We start from the raw sequence: 19,005 nt of genomic DNA, 5'->3' as shown, positions 1-19,005 counted from the left end.
CACAACCTAATATAATTTCAAACTACATTAACAAAGTGTGTTACAATTGAACGAAAATGGTATAATAATATTGTGGGGTTTACTTTCGCGCCGCGCGTGCATGAATTGGAAATATTCTTAAGCATGATAGCAAATGAAGGAAGCAACCATGAAATGTCCACGTAGTTCACTAGTTTATATATTAATATGCTAAACATTTCGGGTTCGTGCGTACGTTAACACCTTTCACGCATTTAAAAAAAAATGAGATTGCCTAATCCGTAAAGATGATGATCGGATGTCGCTTAAGTAAAAAAGTTCGTACTTTACCAATTTAAAAATGAATTGGTCCCAAATCCAATTATGCCGTTCTGTTGACTAGTACAGTATCGCTTTTTAATAAATACACGTCAAAAAATAGCGTTGGTTTTATTTAATTGAATTTTTATTTAACAAACAATATTTTTTGTAAGCAGATAGAATATGGTTTTGTTTTAAAAAATGATCAAATTGATACAATTAAACATTGGTGAAGAAACAACATTTGTTTTATGTATTATCAATTATTTTTACAAAAAAAAACAGAAGCATTTATTTTAATAGTACTAATCATGACAGACATTTATTATTTAAGACGTATCTATATAATTATAAAACTCAAATGACCTTGTAACGAGTGATGTAACCAACTTTCTTGTTTACGACATCCGATTGCGCATGCGCGCATAAACATTAACCCATAACAACGTAAACAAATAAACACAAATCGCTTCTCTTGCAGATTTTGATCTGCACACTGAAATATTAACGCTATTATTTCGAAATTATTATTTAACATGGGAAGAGCGGGGGTGTTTTGCAACTATTCTTTATTACAACTATACTGTCGCTATTTTCGTACAACTAAATAACTTTAACCCGTTGACAAACATAAGAACAATTGTAGTAAAGCCAAGACTACTACTACTACTACTAATAATAATAATAATAATAATAATAATAATAATAATAATACTCTCTATCTTTCCCTTTTCCTTCCTTTCTTCTTTCTTTTTTATTTTTTGTTTACATTTCTAGATACGTGAGAACGGTGAATTTGTTGACACATTTACTAATCTGTTTCAATATTAGTTTTATTTTATTTTATTTATTTAGGTTTTATTTTTTTGCTTCAGGATTTATTAATTATTATTTTCTTTTTAGATTTTAAGTTTCTATAACTTGGTTGAAGGATTCCAATATGGGTTTTTCATTCATATATTTCTCATCGGTAGGTTCATGTGCGTTTTTGCTGCTAATTGACTTTCGTCGGCGTTCGATTCGTAGGAAAATCATGTTTAATTTTCGATTTTTGAGCAATTATTCCGAAAAATAAGTAACTTTACACTATTAGGGAGCATTTTTTTTCATGTTTGAGTGATTCGTCCGTGATTTTTCATTTTAATATATTTTCATAGAAATGTTTCTGTTATGTAAAAAAAAAAAAACAATTTCTTTACATCACAAGTGTCACGCTCATACATGAATTCCATAGCTAATATAACATACTGACCCAACGGGTCACGGGTAGTCTAGTTATATTACTAGAAGTAAATTTAACTGATTGATAGAGAAGAAGACATGAAGTTCCCATGGCCTCCCACTTGTAATTTATAATACTGTAATTATGCAGAATACAGACTGCGTTATCGTCGGCATATTCGGAGCAGATTACGTAAACTGGTAAAGCTGCCGAACGAAAACTTCGTGTTCTTTTTGGTTTTTGATTTTATTTTTTTACAGCAAAACACCATAAATTTATGAAAAAAAAAATGTCATATAATAATTTCACCAATTTTCTACCAAACATTATGGCCAAATTTTAAAATGCTAGCAAACAGTGAAAAATTGAGGGAAATACTTAATCTAAAACATTTTTGTGGTAATTGTGATGAAAATAAAAGATATATGTGCAGTTTATGAGCTGTGCTGAAATAATAATGCTATTATTACGAAAGCCATTCTTAACACTAGTAGGTGACTTTGCACTATTCTGCACTTTTACCTAAGGATTGAATGAACAAAAGATATCGTCAACAGAATCAACAATTGTTGCTGCGATTCTATTGATTAAGTGTTTTGGCATCTTTCCTCAGTTTTCGTAACTTGCTTAGAAGATGTCTACGATAATGCGGTTCCTATTCTGCATAAGCAAACTTATATCTTCAACATAATATCGGGTGCCACGTATTCACAAAACAGAACCGTTTAGAGACTAACCACTAACGTAAGATACGTTCCGAAGTTTTGCCTGTATAGAAAAATAGTGGAAGTGTTGATCCGATTAAAATCATTTGATATTCAAGAACTTGTTTCGCGACTTGTATGTCGAGACAAAAAGATTTTGCAAATAAATTATAAGACGCAGTATAACGCCCTTTATCTCTGAGTGTTGAGTTATCTGCCTTGACTGCTGGACGTTCTCTTTGCCCGCTTCTTAGTGATTTTCCAAGATAGAATGCCATCTTGTAGTTACCGTCACAAAATAAGTAACTGAAGATGGAACCGATGGAAGGCAGCTGTTATTTGTTCAACGTGATCTACGTTCAAATTTACTGACAATTAATATTAAAGAGAGAGAAATTTCTAATTCATTACATGGATTTATCCTATATTATTTGCACATCCAAACGCCTCGCGTGCTTCCCAGAATGCTGTCTTTTAATATCAATTCGCCCTATCTCTATTTGAGAAATATGACGTCATATTAGTTCGTACTACATTGCCACTCCATGTTAATCTAAGTTCGTGAGTATCAAGCCAATTAGTAATATTAAAAGGAGACAGAAGATCATTATCACAAATTAATTATATATCATCAGCCCATGTCACCTCGCATGTTTCTTAGCAGACTGGCTTTTATATCATCCTCTTTTTAAGCCATGTGACATTTTCGTTTCTACCACCCAAGACAATTTTAACTAGAGTTTTTGTCCTTCCATTCTTATCCCAAACAAGTCACAGTGCCACTTTGATGTAGAGGGATAGATCGGGGCAACAAGTTGCAGGGATACTGTTAAGGGAGATGAGTAACAAGATGTCTGTTCACATTAAACTTGAACTTCTGCATGTCAGTACAGTTGGGAAAGAAGAAACCATGGAAGGGAGTTCCATAGTCTAACAGTTCTGTGGAAGAAACTATTGGAGTAGAAGGCTTTCTTATATCTGGGGGTCTCCACTGTGTAGGGGTGGGATTTTATAGCTTGTCGGGTTCGTTGGGGATATCTATGTCGAGGGGGTACAAATGATTGCAGTTCATCAGAGCATTCACCATGCAAATACTTGTAGAACATGCAGAGGGACGGAATATCTCGTCGATTGGGACAGAGGTTTAAACCTAGATGACAGTTTATGACCTATCAGGTTGGCGACTCTCTTTTGGACCCTGTCCAGGAGTGAGAGACTAGTAGCCGATGCACAAGCCTAAATGTGACAACAATACTCCATACATGGGCAAATGGTGGCCCTATAGAGACAGGATACGTTCAGGCGTAAGTAGCTTTCTAGCACGGTAAAGAAAGCCCACCTTATTCGTAGCAGCCTTGGCAATGCTCTCAATATATCCGTTCCAACTCATGTTTCCTGTGAAGGTCAAGCTGAGGAATTTGAACGAAATTCTTTTAGACAATTTATCGTTAGCCATTGATATTGGTGGGAGAGAAGTTTTCTTGTAATTATTGAAGGAAGCGAGTTTAGTCTTGGCAGCATTAAATGTGACTATCCATTTATGTCCCCATTCAACTACAGATTGGATGTCTTCCTCTAGTGTTTCTGCCATTTTCTTAGACATGTGTTCATTTGCTTTCCCCTCATGCCTGTTACAGAGCGTTGTATCATCAACAAATATACCCATCTCAGAGACAATTTTATCAGGGAGGTCATTGATGAATATTAGGAATAATAAAAGTCCAAGGATACATCCCTGAGGCACACCCGCATTTATATCATATTGTTTAGATGTACGACTGTCGAGGACAACCTGGAATCTGTCTTATTCAAGGATTGAGTTATGTTAAGTATTCGTCCAGTGATACCGTATGATCAGATTTTCCTAAGAAGACCATCGTGCCATACCCCGTCAAAAGCCTTATATATATTAAGGGCTACCGCTTTACCCTCCCATGCTTTGTTCAGTGTATTGTATATACGTTCAGACGTTACAGTTAGGATATCTGCTATATAATGGGCTTGCATAAAGCCATATTGTTGGTCGGTCAAAAGTCTTGCAGCTTTAAGGTGATGGACTAGAGCTTGGTAAATTATGGACTCAAATATTTTGGCCAATAGCGGGTGGAGGCTAATTGGGACAATAATTTAATGGGTCAGTTCTTTCGCCAGAATTCTTGAACACTGGTACCACAGAAGCAGTTTTCCAGCAGTCAGGAAAGCAAGATTCGTGAAGATATTTGTTGTAAAGTTTGGAGAGAACTGGAGCAACCTCGGCGGAGCATTTTTTTAATAGCATAGCCGAGATGAGATCGGGTCCACATGCTTTTGAGGGATCAAGGTTTTTTATGATATCATGCACTTGAGATCATCTAGTGTTTTGTTTGTTCGTAAATAAAAAGTCAGGGAGTGGTTTGCTAGGGCAATTTAGAGTTTGAGGCAAACCGAATAGGAAGTATGTCAGCCTTTTAGGTTGCCGTGCAAACAACCTCATAATTGTTGGATAGTAGAGGAATCGTTGATTGCCTATCATTTACTACATGTTGAAGATTTTCTCCAAATCTAGGGTTCCTAATTTCTGTGATTCGATGCGTTTTTTTGTGGTTTCCATATATTCCTTCTTAGCTGTCGCTATTTCTCTCTCACAGTTACTTCTAGCTTCTATAAACTTATGTCTGTTTAAACTGGTCTTATATGGGTTAAATCTTTTGCGCAACAAGTAGAAGTAAACTATTGGGGATAGTGGCGTTTGCTATAGAGTTTCCGCGCGGGGAAATGTGTTTTAATAGCTGTTTTGAACCATTTAGTTGTCTCATTTGCGCACTGTTCAGCAGAAAGAGAAAATATATTTCCCCATGGGGTCTCTCAGATAAGATCTCTGATGGCTTCCCAGTCAGCCCTTTATAACAGCTTATTGTTTTGAGCAATAGCTCTTAAATTTTTGGCCGAGAATTTAGGGTGATGTCTACCATTATCACAGCGTGATCAGCATTCAAGAGTGTGTTATGAGCATTCGTTACACAACCATCGGAAACAGTGATCAGACATAGATCTAGAAGTGAGGCATGTTGATCTTGCTGGTTTGGAAAACGTATTGGAAACGTAATTGTCTATGATAGGGAATGAGATATAGAGAAGGTTGGTTTGTTGGTTAGTTGTTTTACGGTCTATCATCCCTTTTCAAGTTATTAAATGCCAAATCCAGTGATTTTGAAGAAAACTTTTTAATAGAATATATTTGGGGGGGGTCAAGTCGGTCTCTATTCAACCTATAGTTGGGACCCTAACAGGTACTACCAGTCCGGGTCAGAGTGAACCTGGGAACAATGGCTCTATACTCTCCGAAGCCCACAGGCTGGGGCCTTGCCGTCGGATATAGTTTAAGGTCATATTCAGAACCGAGATATAAAGGAGCTATGTGTTAAGTTACCAGTTGCGTCATCATATTAAGGGCTCGGTGGTTTTCTAATTCGTGTTATTTTTAACTAGCTAAATTATATACTAGTGGAGGTATCTGCTCATACTCTAACATGAGAACAAACTCAATTTGAAACAACAAAATCAGTTCACCTTCATATTATCACAGCATGAACGATATTTTCTCAAGCGTAAACTTCAGACGTCTGTATCGTGTAAATACGTTTCTACCTTCCTGTTTATTTTATCTTGATATTATCTCTGATTTCTTATTATGTTTGTGACACGTCAAGTTTATTTATTAATAGATAAAGAAAAAAATCCCAAATTTAATGTCATAGAAAACGCTTATCACAAATGAAGGTTAATGTCTATGTTTAAGGACAACGCTAATATTGAACATGCTGACGATGAAATGTTTTATGTAACGCCTTACAAACAACAATATTATACTTAAAATAGATTAGAGTATTTGGATTATTCGGACTAGTGTTCTCATTTTGAGTGTAATTTTCTTAATTTTAAATTCTAACCTTCTTCTGGTATGTATTGTTGAACTCGGAAATCTACACGGAATTTCGTACGAAACAATTTGGTTAAGTGAGGAAAGGTAGTCATAACCGAGTAGAAACCCTAAGTAACTCACAATTTTATTTTCTAAGAATCGCCTGCACTGTGGATTAAACCTTTTCATCTCTAGAAGAAACCCGTCAGAACAGATTAAGTATTTGGTTAAATTCGATTGCAAGTGGAAGCTTTTGTTAGAAGGATTCGTTGGGCCTACATTTATTCAGATAGAAATGTGTCTTTTATGACGGTGGCAGCAAAGATAAGCGTTAAACTTATTTCCGACTCGTTTACGAATACCCCTCAGTTTTATAATCATAAGATGGAGTATACTGATTAATTGACAAAATGGAATTTGAATTTTACAATTCAAGAACTTTCAAGATCAGCATCTACCATGATCAAAAGAATCAACGAATACGACAGAGAGGTTGCATGCGCTTTTTAAAAACTATCTTGCTGCATTAATCAGCGTTGCCAGTGATATTTTTTTTTATTTCATTGTAGTTATGCTTCGAATAACCAAGCCGTTTATTTGTTTTTGTTTTTAAAATTATTATTATCTGAAATGCGATTTTCAAAGTGAGATTTAATTATTTATATATTTGAATCAAATTGTTATCAAAATATAACTACTTTTTCTGACAGCTCAACATCTTAAATGCTTTCAAATTCCTTACAAATTCTAAAGATTTCAAACTAATTAATTCCTTTTGAAATGGCCGACGACTTGGTTAACATGAAAACAAAAATGCATTCTGGTGGATGTAATTTTTAAATCTTAAAACAAACAATGACTTACTATTTGTACGTTTTAATAACACAGATACCCTTACAAATTTCGAAGGGTAACGAAATTATTCATCCTTTTCTTTTCAAACATAAAAACTAGATTGATGAAGAATATATGAAGGGCTTGTCTGAAAAACGTCAACGAATATGTAATCCATATGACATCAGGACAGTGTTCAGAAGTGATTCAACTCTCCGAAAACAGCTTGTGAGAGTCGAGCCCCCTACACAAAAAAGCATGGCTAAGAACTGTGTATATGAAATCCTATGTAAACGTGGAAAACTATACAGAGGTGAAACGTGTCGTCCGTTGAAATTACGGTTAGAAGAACATCGAAAAGCCGTAGTACGTGGAAAGACGTTGCGAGCCTATCCTTATTTTACCGTTATTTCCATGGCAGATGCTCGTCTGAACTCCAATCTCTGGTCCCCCATCGCCAATCCTTCACAAAAAACACCCGTCTAGCTGAATCCACTGTGAAAAATGTTCCCCACTCTTTATCTGTGCCTAAATCAAAAGGTGGATTCCATGAACAAAGCTTCTTTCTTAGAACTGCACACCTATGGAACTCTGTTCCGTCTGCCTGCTTCCCACCTGACTACAACTTTGATGTGTTCAAGTCCAACGTTAACAAATTCCTAATGAACCGCCCTCTTAAGTAAATACTTCATTAAATCTCCACACTAACGTACTGTACTTGCAATAACCCTTATCCCTGAGTGGCTTCCGGGTCTTGATGTGGTGACCACCGTGTAAAAAAAGAGACTGAAAAGTCAAGTATAACTGGCCATATCTGGAAAGAAAAGGGAAACCATCTACCATTATGGGACGATTAAAAATTATAGACAGAGAGGAACAGTGGAGAGTAAGACGACTGAAAGAAGCAGCACATATGCTGTGGAATAACCAACTACTAAGTAAACCTAGTATAGAATTCAATACGATAAGGGAACCAGTAATTATAAACAGTAGATAATATACACAAGTAATAAGTAAAAATAGTAATATATACAAGTAATGAATGTAGAGATAGATATACATTAATTATTAGTAATAAATAGTGATATTTACAACTAGAAATAAACGTAGGCTTAAGGCTCCTGAAATTCGTACTAGAAGCACCCGTGGCGCAGTGGTTGGAGTACTTGGAAAAATCAATTGTAAAAAGTGATATTCTCCTGAAGGTTGAAGGTTCAATCCTCAGTGTGGGCGACCGAAAAATACATTTGCGAATTACTTAGGACTTCTATCCAGTCATGGCTGACAGAACAAGAGCACGCTACCCCCGTGAATTAAATAAAGGGCTCCGCTCGAAGTTCCGTCTAAATTCCCGAGTTCGACAGAAACATTCCTGGTCGGAGGTTATATCGAGCGGAACGTTGTGAAAATCACACAAAAGATGAATAATTATACAAATAGATTAAAATGTTGACTTAATCTTTTGGAATTATTTTGGAGATGAATAATTTTTTTTTTTTAATTATTTGAACTATTATCCTCCTCTTATAGTTGTTGTTTTCACGACGTTTCGGCCAACTATTCCTCTGGTCTTCGTCAGGTCAACGCAACGGGATAAGAATGTTGAATCCTCCAACTACATCCACAGCAATTACTGCCTTTCAGTAGTTGTTATCTCACCACGGATTGCTCAATTAATCCTCTGACCGACCTTGGGTGGGATTGAAACTGCTACCTCCAGAAATTACTCACTTTGAATTTTGGATATTCCTGCATCTCTATCCACTACTCCACGGGCCCCAAAGGGCAATCAAGGTTGGATTTTTTTATTTTATAAATCCAAAATCTTCCAATTGTCGTGTCCGTACCGATTGTTATATTGAATTAATTTTTTGGAATTATTATTAAAAAATATTTGGAAAAATTATTTAAAAAAAAAATAGATTAAAATGGTTGAATTATTGATGAAGAAGACAGAAATGATTAATAAATATATTGTTTTATAAATAAATATTTTTTTTTTAATTTTTCAACCGGTAAAAAGATGGGCAAAAGTTATGGGCCGTTGACTTAGAAGGAGTGATTTATGCCAATTTTGGTTGAATAAAATTCAGCTTGTGCTCATTTTTTCATTAAATATAATCACAATTTATTCCTACTAATTTCTTACTGTGGGTCGAACGGAAACTATAAAATTAAGTTCGTTGCACCTTATAATAACAACGATTCATGCAAAATTTCAGCCAGATCGACACAGTAGTTTCCGAGAAAACTTCCAAAGTAAATGTGATATTGTAGTGACTGAACCCTTAGAAATCCCTATTAATCCCTTGTTAATCCCTATTTATCTCTAACTCTGCATCGAACGGATATTATAATACTTAGTTCGCTGCACCTTATTGTATAAAAAGTCCTTACAAAATTTTTGCTACATCCGTCCAGTACCTTTCGAGAAAAAGTGGAACGAATAGAGAGACAGACAGACTTTTTGAGAAAAAGTGGAATGAAGGGAGAGAAGAGAGATAGAGTAACATAAACACATACAGAAACACGCTTTAAGTTTAATCGATTCAGAGTAAAAACAAAGAACTCGTCTAGCTACAACCACTATTAACAATTTCCCCTATTTTCTATCAGCGCCCAAAACAATACAAAAATTCTGTGAGCAAAGTTTATTTCTTAGAACAATCTCTCTGTAGGACACATTACAGCGGAGCTGCTTCCGGGCTGACCATAACATGGTCCTCTTCAAGTCTAAAGGTACGTCCAAGGGTAGAGTATTGTTGCCCCATCTGGGCAGGATCTGCTAGAAAGTTCTTATCCTGCCTTGACAGAGTTCAGAATAGACTTCGTAGTCTTGTAGACGATGCGCTCTTCTCTTCCCGGTGACCTCTTTCTTACAGAAGAGACGTTGCAAGCCTTTCTCTGCTTTATCGTTATTTTCATAGCAAGTGCTCGTCTGAGCTCAAATCTATGCCCCCCTCGCCAAACATTCACGAGAAACACTCGTCTAGTTGAAAATACAACCAATAATTTCGGCTATTCTTTATCTGTGCCTAAATCTAAACGTAAATTCCATGAACAAAGCTTCTTTCTAAGAACTGCACACATATGGAACTCTCTTCCGTTTGCTTGCTTTCCAACGTACTACAATATAATCGTCTTCAAGTCAAACATAAACAAATTCTTGATGAGCTGTTCCCCTTAAGAAATCCAATTTACCAAATTTACACTTCTAACGATTACTTTATTGTCCCATTGACTTCTGTACACTTTTTAACCCTTATCCTCGAGTTGCCTATGTGCCTTGATAAGTGATAATTCCTATGTAAAAACAAATGTAGACAAGTTCTTGTTTTTTTTTTCTTCAAATTCTGCCCAATTTCTTGTATCATCTATCCTTTCGTTGTTATCTTAATGACAAGTCGACACACATCAATCTTTCTCCTTGAGTGGCTTTTAGCGTCCATACGTGTTGACTTTAATAAAATATACTAATGTGTAATTAACGAGGAAAATTTCGTTTTATGTTTAAAAATATATATTTTTTTTTTTTTTTGCCAAAATCGAATAGATAAACTCATTATATGATTAAGCCGATTTAATGTTTGAAAATATTCGGTAAGTAACAAAAATAACCCGAACCCATTTTAATACGTTTTCTACTGGAATTATTTTCAGAAAATAGCCGACGTCAAATATAATATATTCGTGAGAATAACATATTGGAACAAAAAAAGGCTAGTCCGATTCGAGTATCGATGTACCAAAGAGATTACTATTTCAATCTGACTTTGAAAAGACAGAAAGAAAAGTAGTTCGTCATCATATTCGATTTAACCTCCTTTTTACATGCCGGCATGTGTTAGACAGTTTTTAGAAAGTGCTTCCAAACTAACCTATTTCTATCCAGACGTTTATTTATTTCTGTTTCTCTCGAGCTATCATGAGAACTTTCTCTTATATTTTGTCTTGAATTTCACTGTAAACTGACCCTGTTACTTTAACTGTTCTACACCTTCTAATCTAATCCTCCATTCAATGTGAGGAAATCAACAAACTCTTATCTTCAGTCAATGTCCAAATTTAATCTTCCTCTGATCGAAACATATGTATTAGACCCACACTAAACACCACCCATCGTATAAATCTTATATTTCTCTCCATGAAACGCATATCCTCTACTTCAAATTTTCTTCAACTCTTAAGCCCTGCAATAATACTAGCATCAGTTCTCCCCTGTGTCCCAGTTATATTAACAAGAAAACGAAACGTCTGAACAAGCACATGGGCTTCATCCTTAAGCTATGTGCATCGACAAGGAAACGATAAGGAAAACGGTGAATAATAGAGACAAGTTTCGTATTATTTGTATTCTTCGGAAAACCGTTCTCATCTCAACTGTTATTTACACAGAGTTTCGGTAGATATTACCTTCGACTTTCTTCATGTGTATTTTTTTTTTTTTAATTTGGGAGCCTTTCCGTCGAAATCAGACACCTCTACAATATTTGTGTCATGTCGAACTCGCGAAATCTGCACGGAATTTTGAATTCAACTATTTCATCCACAGGTGTAGAATGCTCTCCTTCCGTTAACCATTACCCTATAGAAGCCCTACGTCATTCACAATTGTATTGTGGCTATCAAACCATTCTCTGTCATCGCTGACGAAACGATTGCATGTAAACCCCGATGATTAAATAAAGGGTTCCGTTCTAAATTCCGTGCAGATTCTTAGATTAGGGAGAAAGATTTCTGAGACCAACAAAATACACCTGAAGAAATTCCGAAGTTACATCGACCGAAATGTTGTAAAAGTAACACCCGGTCGCCAATTGGTAATATCTTCTTCCTTTTCGCACCTACCATCACTACCAGATTTCAAAGGTAAGAAAAGAAACCAACGAACCCAGCTGCTAAAATCACTTAATGTATACACTTGTCTCAGCTTGTAAATTTGCATATAAAACATATAATTTGCATATAGAACATATAATTTGTATATAGAACATATAATTTGTATATAGAACTCGTGACAGAGATTAAAAATGTAACTGTCTGAGCATGCTCACGCTTTGAGCCTTGACTTTCGGTCAGTTCCAAACTTTCAGGTGAGCCATTCTGTTCATTTTAATAATTTTGTTATTCAGTTCTGCTACAGATTCCATTGAGAACAGTAGAACGAATTATTAATCAAATTTGAACGAATTATTAATCAAATTTGAACGAATTATTATCAAATTTGAACGAATTATTAATCAAATTTGAACGAATTATTATCAAATTTGAACGAATTATTATCAAATTTGAACGAATTATTAATCAAATTTGAACGAATTATTAATCAAATTTGAACGAATTATTAATCAAATTTGAACGAATTATTAATCAAATTTGAACGAATTATTAATCAAATTTGAACGAATTATCATTCAAATTTGAACGGATTATTATAAAATTTGAACGAATTATTAATCAAATTTGAACTGATTATTATCAAATTTGAACGAATTATTAATCAAATTTGAACGAATTATTATTAAATTGTAACGAATTATTAACTAAATTTGAACGGATTATTATCAAATTTGAACGAATTATTAATCAAATTTGAACGGATTATTATCAAATTTGAACGAATTATTATCAAATTTGAACGAATTATTATTCAAATTTGAACGGATTATTATCAAATTTGAACGAATTATTAATCAAATTTGAACGAATTATTATCAAATTTTAACGAATTATTAATATAATTTGAACGAATTATTAATCAAATTTGAACGAATTATTAATCAAATTTGAACGAATTATTATCAAATTTGAACGAATTATTAATCAAATTTGAACGAATTATTAATCAAATTTGAACGAATTATTATCAAATTTGAACGAATTATTAATCAAATTTGAACGAATTATTAATCAAATTTGAACGAATTATTAATCAAATTTGAACGAATTATTAATCAAATTAGAACAGCAGAACGAATTATTAATCTTCGTCACAAACATTCAGAAACATAACCATTTGCTAGTTGGCTTTAAAAACAAGAAAGAATTTATATATTAGATAATTTAGCGTTATGGTTTATTTCAATATAGCCCGTCAGGAATCAATAACGTCTCAAATCAAGAATCATCACTGTTGCCATATTTTTTTTATATTAGAGGAGGATATGATCACGGAAAATTGGAAGGTTCTATTTATAGACACTGGCGATAGAAACTGACAAATCAAATGGAACTGCGTTCTGCTAGCAACCAATCAGAAACCAGAGTTGCTCCATCAAACTATCGAACCTTTAGCATTCCAGCATATATTTTTTTCGCGTTAATACGAAAAAGTTTATTTGTTCTTTGCCTGCAAAATTATAAAGTCCAGGACCTGTACAGAACAGCTACCCACTGAAAATTATTTATCTCCAGGACATGTACAGGATAGCTATATGTCTGAAACTTTTCTGAAATTAAACATGACTATCAATTCGAATATCAGTAGAGTCATTAAAATATAAACGAAACCAAATAAGCATAAACGTTTTGTTAAAGAAACTATGATACAGATAACCGCTGTGAGTGAAAGCCTTTTACGTACGTATATGGTTTTTAATGATCAAATACGGCAATATCTCAACATGGCTGCGCATGTTTATTTATAATAAGATAGGTTGGCAATCATGCGAAATATTTATACAATAAGATATCATTAATACCCCTGTCGTGATATCGCAATTTTGCATTGGATGTCAACGCCTTCGCGTGGACTTGATCCAGTCAAGCATAAGATCATATCGATTGTGTCTTGTTGATGAATGACATCCATGACGTATGCATTTTTATCTAATCATGTACAGCTGTAACAAAATTCGATGTGTATCACCATAACGTGAGAAAGGTGTATTAGGTTGCTGCATAATTATTTTGTCACGTTGACAAGACAGTTCTTGCGATGTTTTAACTTTAAGCTCGTCTGAACTCCAATCTCTGGACCCCCCTCGCCAATCTTTCACGAAAAACACCCGTCTAGCCGAATCCACTATGAAAAATTTCCCCACTCTTTATCTGTGCCTAAATCAAAACGTGGATTCCATGAATAAAGTTTCTTTCTTAGACCTGCACGCCTGTGGAACTCTGTTCCGTCTGCCTGCTTCCCACCTGACTACAACTTGGAGGTGTTCAAGTCCAACGTTAACAAATTCCTAATGAACCACCCCCTTAAGTAAACACTTCATCAAATCTCCACACTAACGTAATGTACTTGCAATAACCCTTATCCCTGAGTGGCTTCCGGGCCTTGATAGGTGGTGACCACTATGTAAAAAAAGAAGTTCAGATAAACATATTTTGCTAAGACAAAAATGTATTTATGTTGTATTTTAATGTTCATGTTATAAGAAGAGTAAGAGTCTTAGTGAGAGATTAGAGTCTTAATCATGTTGTTGGAAAAGATGCTAGTTATTATATATATTCATTGTGAGTGTTTATATTGTTGAGATGTTCATATTGTAAGAGATGAGATGGAGACATTAACAAGTATATATAAAGAGAGAGAGAGTACATATAAATACACTGAGAGGTGATTCGATATCTAGATAGATAGACCGAGGAATTAGCATTTATGCTTTTGACAGTTCTGTATGAAACGGGAGTGTTTATATAACATAAATAGTTTGACACATATACTTTCTAACACATATTTTTTAGATAATGATTTTATCAAATGGTTCTTATACATAAATTGACAATACCTTTTCCCATTGTAATGATGAACACAGAAGACGGCAGTTATGAAAAACATGATGATAATTTATTTCTTCCAATTGGCCGGTCAATGGCTTTGCATCCAGGAATTCAAAGTTTCTTCTTTACATCTTCTTCTTCTTCTAAAACCCCCTCGGTTCCAGACGGTGTCAAGGTTCGGTCTGAACCTCTCTGCGTCCCTGGTCGGACTGACCTAACTCTCCTGAGTCCTCGACCCTTCTGACTCCCTCTCTAACTTCGAACTCTTTCCTATATTGAGAAATCACATGTATGTCTGGCCAATGTGACTATAATTCACGTGTCATCAACATCCGCGAATTGCACGTTTTTGAAACATTCTGATTTCCCATTTTCTTTTGTTGTTTTACAAAGGAATTTAACCTACTTATCTAATTCATATAACCCATATTTTATTATTCATTCTACTTAACAATGTGCATAGTTTCCAGCCAAATTTGTATTTATCAAATATTTTATCAGAATCAACAATTTACTGGACATTTCATTTAAAACCTATTCTTCATTAAAACTTATCTCCAAGGTTCGATTCCCGTTTTCTCTCATTTTATTTTCATTTACTAATTCTCTTTATTATCACTAGCCTTTTTCATGTAACATTTCTCGAAATAAGCATCATCAGAATCAACTCATTTTTCCAACGTAAAACAAGTGTATTTATGCCAGTAACGTAAAAATCTTGCGTTCTCGACGCGATCAAGTCACTGGAGGCGTTTTTGATATCGCTTAGGTTTTTGAAGCCTTTCAAACGCAGCGCACAAAGTTGTTGAGATACTTGAAATAGCGGTAGTCGTTAGGTGACAGTTTTGGAGAGTATGGCGGATGTCAGATTTCGTAACCCAATACATTCAACTTCTGCAGGGTCGATTTAACGCCGTGTAGTCAAACATAGTCGTTAAGGAGAATTGGTCCTGTTCTAATGACTAATGCTGGGTGTTGTTGTAGAAGTTTCTGATGCATTTCATCCAATTGTCGACAGTACTTTTCCACCGTAATTGTTTCGCTTGTATTTAAAAAAAAAGAACTGTATGTACATGCACAGCAGTAAAAACAAATACTTATATTAGATGTGTGTCACCATAACGTACGAAAGGTGTACAGGGTGACCCCCCCAAAACGGGCCCCAACTCTAATTAGGCCCCGTTTCAGTGTTTTGTCCGAATGAAATGAAACTTTGGTCATAACTAGTTTATTATATTAAAAACATCGCATCAAAACACAAGGGTCTTTGGACTTTTTTTTTCTCCGTTCTACAGCATATGTTCTAGATGGCCTCCATTTAGCTTCTTTTTTTTTGGGGGGGGCTCACCCTTGTATAATTACTTTAGCCTTTTCTTTTTCGACAAAATTTATTAAACAAAGAGAATAGGAAAATGGCGGTTTGTTTCATGTTTTAATACGAAATATATTGGATTTGGATATTTTTATATCGACTACTTTTTAATGCTCTGTTATAAAAAGCATTATACGCATTAAAACTTCTTCGTAAAAGAAGTTGTTACTAATTGTAAAACTTATTTTATGCTTGACCAGCTGGCCACTCGTACAGTACGGTTAAACATGATATTTTAAGTTATGCAGATTGCGTATGCATTATTATAGAATCAATCCTCTATAACTAGGAAGAAAAAGGAGAGAGAAAAAATGATAAAGTTAAATATAAAATAAAGGGAAACAAAAGTCAAAACGACCCAGACAGGAAATCTTAAAGGCGCGAAAATATATATAGGGCAAAATAATATAGGTCAACTGAAATGTACAGGTTATGACTTTAAAAAATGTCAGCAAGAGTTATTAAACGACACTAAAAGGAAAATAAAAAATAAAAAATAAAAATACATAAATATATAATAAATAAATAGAAAATAAAGAATAAATAAATAAATAAAAAATAAAAAAATAAAATATAATAAAAATAAAATATAAAATATAATATATAATATAAAATATAAAATAAAATAAGAAAAGAATAAAGATAAAAAATAAAAATTATTTAAGGGGAGAAGATGGCCGGTATCTGCAATTTCAGGAAAAAAAGTAAGTAAATTCATATAGTAAAATTTAAGTAAATATACATACAAGATATGAAAGTGTGGGTAGATTGATGTATTAGATAGATAGGAAAGTTTAAAGAATAAAACAGAAAATGCAGATAAAAAACCGGCCATGCAAAGAAGAGATAAAGAATTAAAATAAAGAATTATTAAATTATAAAGTATTAAGAAGTATGTAGAAAAACGATAAATTTTAAGAAAAAAAATTTCTATCTATATAAAAGGTAAAAGTAATAACTATGTAATTTCAAAATTGCCATAATTATATTTGGACTTATGTTTACAGAAAGAGATCAGTTCATTTTTAGAATTTATTATATTGTTACTTTGAGGGGAAGTAATTATAGTTATAGCTTCGGTTGTACAGAGGCGACATGACTTAGAGCCTGGAGTATAAGACTTAACTTTTTTATAATAGTCCATTTGATTGAGAAGGGAGTATTGTTAGAGTTAATTTTTTAAATTAAAGTGGTTAGAGAAGTTCCTTGGTTATTATTAGAATTATGGTTGTTAAGAGAAGAAATGTGGTTTGATATTCTTTTCTTAATTAATGTTGAAGTAGCGCCGATATATGTATGTAATTTATTAAAAGCTCGAGGTCTGGTATTAATATTAATTTGCTGATTTGTATTAGTTACATAGTTTGAATTTTGTTCATAGTGTTCAACAAATGGTGGGATAATATCTGTATGAGGACTATTTTGGAGGGGATACTGAGTGTTGTTAGTGTTAGGATGGCTGTTCGGCGAAATATTGTTATTCTCATTATTATTATTATTATTATTATTATTATTATTATTATTATTATTATTATTATCATCATCATTTTTTACTAGTTGTATGATTGTAAATGGAAGGGCTGCTCGAATGGTGTATTGGATTAATAACTATATGTAACAGATGAGGGATGGGAAGAAGAATAACTTGAAGACAAAATATTAGTTTCTGTTATGGGAGGATTGCGTGGGAGCTCAGTAATAGTGCAAGAATATATAACATCTTTATGGATACAACCATGATCGAGTGGGCAAAGATGTTTGTTATTACAATTACAGTTAGTTTTGGATTTAATTGGGAAAGGGATTTTTTGGGCTGATTTATTTTTTTGTTATTAGATGTTAGGATTCTTTGTGCTAAATTAGGCATTGTTGAATAAGAAATCCAGATTGAATTTTTATTGAAAATAGAACTATATCTGTGTGGGTATTTGAAAGAGTTTTGTACAATGTTGAAGAATTCCTTAGGTATATTAGTTTTGGCATTTAGGCTAAATGGAGGATTAAACCAAATATTTTTCTTTCTCCTGATGCGACTAGTTGGGTTAGAGGTATTGCGATTGGTATTTTGGTTTGGATTATAAATGTAGACTGGTTCATTGTCATTGATTTTGTTATTTGAACTGGTTTCTTACGAGTCATATTGTGCGTGATTACAGATTTATATATATATATATATATAGTAAGTAATAAAATATATATGGCGATAAAGCTACACTGAATATTCCGCGTTTCATTCACTCTAGGACTCTTCAGGCTTAAAGTTTACGCGTAAATCTATACTTTCGTATATTAATTTTATGTAAGTTAAGTAGATATATATATGCTCATCCCTCTTGAGAAAGCCCGCATAAGACAGGCGAAACGTCAAGCCTCTGTGCCTCTCCGCCTTCCTTTTAAATTTCATATCGTTGGATTTTATCCATGTTAATAGTCATATACATATATGACATATAGTGCTCCGATATTGTTATATTCTATACTAGGTTTGCTTAGCAGTTGATCGCCACCCTACTATGCGCTGCTTTTTTTATTTTTTATTTTTTTTTTGTAGTCGTCGTGCTCCCCACTGTAGTTTTCTGTCTATAATGTATGACCTAAGTATAACTTGCTACTTGCATTAGCGCGTACATTTATATATATGATTAGCCGAAATTCAATCATGGTATTCTAAAAGTATTGTTTTCGACAGAGAATGAGGTAGCAGAATAAAGTAAAGAGAACGGAGGAAGATGGCAAGTTTTGTCTTAAAGCGATGTTAAGTGTTTGCTGTATATGATAAGAAAGGGGACAATAAGGAGACTATTAAGTTTGATCATCTCGTAGAAAATATGGTCATTTCGAAATTTTAAGAGAAAATGGCTTCTCTAAACATGTCTTCTTTCCTTGTGTTCTGAATAAACCTTAAGAAAATATTCATTTTATGATTAAGCCTTGATTAATCAAATTGAAATAACGAGACTAATAA

This window comes from Euprymna scolopes, chromosome 34, assembly GCF_053919585.1.
Source record: "Euprymna scolopes isolate OS-2025 chromosome 34, ASM5391958v1, whole genome shotgun sequence".
Classification (NCBI taxonomy): Eukaryota; Metazoa; Mollusca; class Cephalopoda; order Sepiida; family Sepiolidae; genus Euprymna; species Euprymna scolopes.
The sequence above is the reverse complement of the archived record's forward strand: the minus strand, read 5'-3'. Positions refer to the sequence as shown.